Genomic DNA, 5,581 nt, shown 5'->3' with positions numbered 1-5,581 from the left:
GAAAGGATAATTCTCCACAACAGGTAACACTGCAGACAGAGCAGGTCACATGATGGAGACATCCAGCCTGTTTCACCTGCAGAGCTGTGATGTTCATGAGTGAAACAAATCTTCTGCCTGGGTCTCTAGCATGAACCCTGGGAACCGAGTCGCTGTTTTCAGCCAATGTTTCACACAGATTCACAATCTCTACCTTTGCTCCCAAACTGAGACTGAAAACAGGCAAAAGGGGAGGGCCAAGACAGGAAGTTTAAGTCAATTTGTTCTTTTCAAAGAACCAAGAGTCAGGTAAAGGCCAGGTTTGTTGTATTGACACAATGCTGTTTTTCCTGTTGCATGCAGGAAAAACTTCCCTTTTCCAAACTGAACAGTTTGTTGTGGCTGATAAAATTCCCACAGAAGACCAACAACAGGTTTCTGGAGTTGTAGTGTTTTGTGAAATTCCTGATCATCTCTAAAAAGTCTCGCTTGGACCGCTGGGATCAGAATGGGACTTCGGTAATGAACATCCATCTGGTCAGTGTGTCTCTGTAGTAAAACATCGTTCAGTCGCCTGACAGGCAAAGAGAAACGGTTATTAACCCACACAGGAAGGAGCTTCTGTCAGAAATCTCATATTATTATTATAAGCTGTGGTACGCGTCAGTGTGAATTGGTACCTGTCGCTCAGAAATGGCCGCTCTCACAGACATGAGTGATGGCTTATTTAGATGTAGAGCAGCAGCAACCAGACCTCCTTTCACATCAATAACCTGCAGCCCAAAACAATAAAAGGTTTTACTCACTTCGACTTATTGACAACAGTTGGAGACTTTTCACCGACAGGAACCGAACAACAGTAATGAGGGGCGTTCTGTTGGTTAAAGTTTGGTGTGAAACTTGGAAGTTACCCTGGGTGCAGAGTGAAACCTCGCTCCGTCCTCCCTGGAGGGAAGAAAAGAATGATTCCTGCCTGGAACCGGCGCTCCGGCTGCCTTTGGCTCCGTTCTGGGGGAACGTTATTAATCAGACCCATGGATGCTGCCGACATTCAGCTTTCCACAACAGATCTCTTTGGGGTGACACAGTAATCATAAATATCCTCGTCTCTCTGAGTTTTATCTCATACATTTTAACCGTCTTCTGCGGCAGTCCGACGCTTCCCGGGTGTTCGTTTGGGCCAGAAATCCCCTGCCTCCATCAGACCGTCTCCACCCTATTTTTCCAGAGTGTGAGGTAATTACCTCCCCATGAATTCACTGATGACTAGATCTGCTGCAGATATGATAAAAATAGCTGACAGGGAATTTGACATAATAGCCACATTGTCTCATGGAGAAAGGAGCTCCTAATGAATTCAGATGAGGCTCACCGCCATAATTATCTCCATGTCATTCAGATGAGGCCAGGATAAGGCGTTTTGTTTGTAAAGGCTGCTGCTGTTTGCTGAGCTAAAGTGACTCGCTGGCGACTTTTGGACAACCTTGGTGTGAAGTTTATGATGACTTTGTCAGGACTGAAAACGCTGTTCTGCAAGATATCCCTGGAAGATAATCGAATGGAGTCTGGTGATCGCTCTGTGGCGGCGTCTTTATTTGCAGCATAAAAGCAGCTGTTAGTTCAATCCAATTCCCAGCTGTGGGCCCCGTTTATGGGCCCGAAGAAAAGTTCAAGACCGGTGAACAAAAAGATTCCTTAATCCTCAGAAGCTGCTTGAGGTGGCCAGAGATGGGAATACTTCTGCAAAGCAAAGTCTGCAGCCTTTTAACAAGCTTTTAATTTATTTTTTTGGACCAAAAATGCTTTTCAGCGAACACATTAACAGCCCCCCTGAGTGTATTAAGTGAAGAGCTATGCTGAATATGATCAAGGTTAAGGACTTTCATGTTGGTGCTTTATGGGTCAGTTTTTCTAGCCAAGGTCAGGATGGATCTGAATTACTCCCACAGGTATGTTTGGCTACATTAATTGCATTATAATTCTTATCAGAGCTGACCTGTAAAAGCCAAAGCCTCACTTAGAAAATGAGCGTCCTGGGCTTTGTGTTGTCCTGTAGAAAACAGGCAGAAAGACCGGGCTGCTGGCTGGGCTGTTTACTGTCAGGAGGATGCAGGGTTCGTCCTCCACACGCTGCAGAGGGAACCTTATCACAGGCTGCAGGGATCTGCTACCTCAGCCGTTTCTGGAGCCGCGGTGAGCCGCTCCATAATGCACCGACCTCTGAGGATTTCATTCAGAGAACAAACCTGTAATTATCTCCTCGTGTTGCAACGACAAAGAGAAAAATGCTTTGGTGGCTCACTCCACAGAGCAATAATTGGAGCAGAGAAAGAACATGTTGCGCTGTGTCATAAGCATAAATCTGAGTTTTACATAGAAAAGAGATGAGAGGCATATTTTATATGAACTTCTTGCAACCTCATGTTTTTAGAAACTCTGCTGAGATCAACTGCAGAGTAGAAATGTTTCCATGCTTAAATAAGTCCTTGTTTTACTCTGTTCATTTGGCCATCAGGTCATTTCATCTCTGCTTCCTGCTGAGAGTCATTCTGTCTGAGGTCACATTAACGCAGCAAGAGAATGAGACCGATATCTGATCGTTTCGCTCAAACAACCTGCACCCAGTTTTTAAAACGTCAGTCTGAACCCCAAAAAATCTGATTTGTGCCACTTCCATGTCAGATTGTTCTTAAAGCTTCTCCGTTCATGTTGAAGTTAGTCTGACTTTCACATCATCGACATGCGTCTTAATTCTGCACCAGAAGAAACCAGAGACTCTAAATCTGGACATAAACAGTGACTGAAATCATAATTATGAACTTATGAAGAGCATCACCTCACAGTCCCACCACTCCTGGCTCTGACTCCACATCCAAACACAAAACAAGTTACGGTCAATGCTCAACAAAATACCAGTCCTGCTGTCTTTAGTAAATTCTTCTGATTTTGTAACGATACTGTTGGTTATTGTTGCTTGAACATTTGTAATTGATTGATAGACGGTGAATCTGATTCAGCATAAATTAACTGCAGGAAGTGGATTCTGAATCTGTACTGTTGCATGTAAAAAGAAAAAATCAAACAAAAAAAAAACATTAATTGAGTTAAAAAGTAATTAATCCTGTTAAATTCCTGGTCCTAAAATAAACCTTTTACTGCCTTTGATTGTGTTTCTGTCAGGAAACTTAGTGAAACTATGACAACCTGTCTGTGAAAAGTCAGACTGGACTCACTGGAAACATACGGATCCTAAGCAGGAGCCTTGAGGAACGCCACAGTTTAGCAGAGAAAACCTGACCAACTGGACTGAACAACTTCTGCTTTACAAAGTGATCATCATGGTTCACCGGGAGAAAAGCAGAAGTCAAATCCACTAAGATTAAAACAGCAGAATCTTCAGAGTAGAAAGCAGATCATTAAAAACTTTCTGTTCTGTTTTTAAAACCAAACTGAAATCCTAAAAGGTGAATTTTCTCCTCAGGCTGGAGGGTTTTACCTGCTGTCATTTCTCAGCGTTAAAGGCCTTCAGGAGTTTGTCTTCCTCAGATAAATGGCAAAAGCAGAAGGTTTTCAAAAGTCAAACTTTACCTGACTCTATAAATGCCACTTTAGAGGTACAACCACTGCTTTCTATAAAACACCCATCAGTTACACGACCTCCCACACTTTTAAGAGTACCGTTTTCTGTAAAGTGGAGAGATCAAGCACAGACAGCCTGAGGGCGGTAATTCAGTTATGTCTCTCAGGTGGAGAGGAGAGCTGATCTTAAAGCCTCAGGATATAAGTAAAGTTAGGAAATGACACTTGCAGCCCTGAGGGTCATTAGCCGTAGAGCATAATTAATCTAACATGTCACGTCCGGCTTGTTAGCGCCGGCGCTCAAAGTAAAACAAACGACCATCAACATGCATCGTCCAGCCCCGCATTGTCAACAAGGATTCCTCAGAGGCTGTAATGGATAAAAAGGGGCTGGAATAATGAATAATTTATCATGGCAAATTAATTTCATGCTCCGCCAGCGTCCTGGACAACAGCACAGTGTGTGACATCCTGAAACGATTATGCAATTCTCCCTGTTGGACCGAGACTTTACGCTCCTGCTGGAGCTTGAAAAGGACTTTTGTGTTTGTGGTTAAGTCTTCTGTTATTAACAGACCAGCATTAATGCTCATGTTTATTTAATGGTTTATTAATAAGAACCCCGTGGTTGGTCTTTCTAATCAAATCTTGATTACATGAGTCTAATCAGCGTACATGTCTTATTAGTCAGGCAGTAGCATAAACGCTCAGCTCCACCACAGAGCAGATCGTTTCCGAGAAAACATTCGATCAGTTTAGTCAGAAAGACGACCGCTGTTTGGCTTTCTGCCTTAAAAGTAAAGAAACATTATCCTCCAAGAATATGAGCTCATGTGACAGTTTGTTCAGCTTGGCTGCAAACTTGAGTTAAAATATGCACATTCATCCCAACATTAATAGTTTCCAACGATTTAAAATGCAAATAATCTGTAATTGTGACATTAAGCAACATTGTTGACAGTAATGGTTGATGTTTAGCTGCTTCATGCAGATGTGAGCTCTAACAGAAACAGACGTTTGAGTCGCCTCATGGATCACATGGGTAACTTCCTGTGCTACTAGATGTCCTATTGGTCAGAGTGGATGTTGGTTTGAAGCTGATTTCCACTCTGCATTGATGCATTAAGGTATATTTGGTGTTTGAACAATGAAAATAATCAGCTGTTCGGGTTTTTAGAGCAGGGTTCCTGTGAATATTGAGGTCCACTGTAGCAACCAGCACAACAACCACAAATGTTACAATAATGACAAAATCATTGCTGTTTTTTAGAAGCACTAAGATGGAAACTTTTTGAAACTTTTACTGGAAGGTTTTCTGTTCTGGTTGAGGCCTGACATTTTTCCAGTGTCACCAATGAGTCAAACTTGGTCACAGTTGTTAAATGAAGGAAGAATCAGTTCCTCACCAAAGTACATAAGAAGTCCCACAATTTTATTTTTGAATAAGTGACAACTGAGAGAAGCGACCCAGAAGTGTCAGAGCGGCTGCAGTTACAGGAGACGGATGGAGACTTACAGCTCAGGCAGGAAAGTCAAAACCATTTTCGAAGTTTCTACAGCCGGCATGGAGACGGATCTTCACTTCCTGCTCCTCTTACCAGACACATGCTTCTCAGTTTAGCATCTGTCTTTAAGGCTGAGGACTGTTTTACTGCAAAACAGAGTAAAACTGATAAAATCATGTTTGTTTCTGCAGACAAGAACCGAGGACAGATAAGTGGTTACAGAGAACAGATGATTGTAGACGTCGGCCACAACAGCAGCAATTCATTGTTTAATCTGAGAAAAGACGCTTTGTTTTGTTGTTTGTAAAGTGTCCAATCAGATCTTCCCTTTAAAAAACATTTAATTTAACACATCAATAAAATGAGATGGAGTTTTATGGGGAAAAAAAGTATTCATCATCCTGGAACATTTCCACAGATGAATGGAGCTAAACGGAAGAAAACGCTTCTAGAGGCAGCAGAGGTCTGGAAACCGGGTTGGAGGTTCACCTGTAACCACGACAACCAGACCTACATAC

At 42.4% G+C, this 5,581-nt stretch overlaps 1 long non-coding RNA gene across 1 annotated transcript; it reads right to left on the bottom strand.

Annotated features, from left to right (window-relative positions):
• Positions 1-289: 289 nt before the first annotated feature.
• Positions 290-801, bottom strand: LOC107837137 (uncharacterized). The gene is made up of 2 exons (XR_001663131.1): positions 660-801; positions 290-553 (listed from the first exon to the last, which is right to left on the bottom strand). It is a non-coding gene; the product is annotated as an uncharacterized LOC107837137 (long non-coding RNA).
• Between the last annotated feature and the right edge of the window lie 4,780 nt (positions 802-5,581).

Source organism: Poecilia formosa, unplaced genomic scaffold (assembly GCF_000485575.1).
Source record: "Poecilia formosa unplaced genomic scaffold, Poecilia_formosa-5.1.2 Scaffold117, whole genome shotgun sequence".
NCBI classification, from domain to species: Eukaryota; Metazoa; Chordata; class Actinopteri; order Cyprinodontiformes; family Poeciliidae; genus Poecilia; species Poecilia formosa.
The sequence above is the reverse complement of the archived record's forward strand: the minus strand, read 5'-3'. Positions and strand labels throughout refer to the sequence as shown.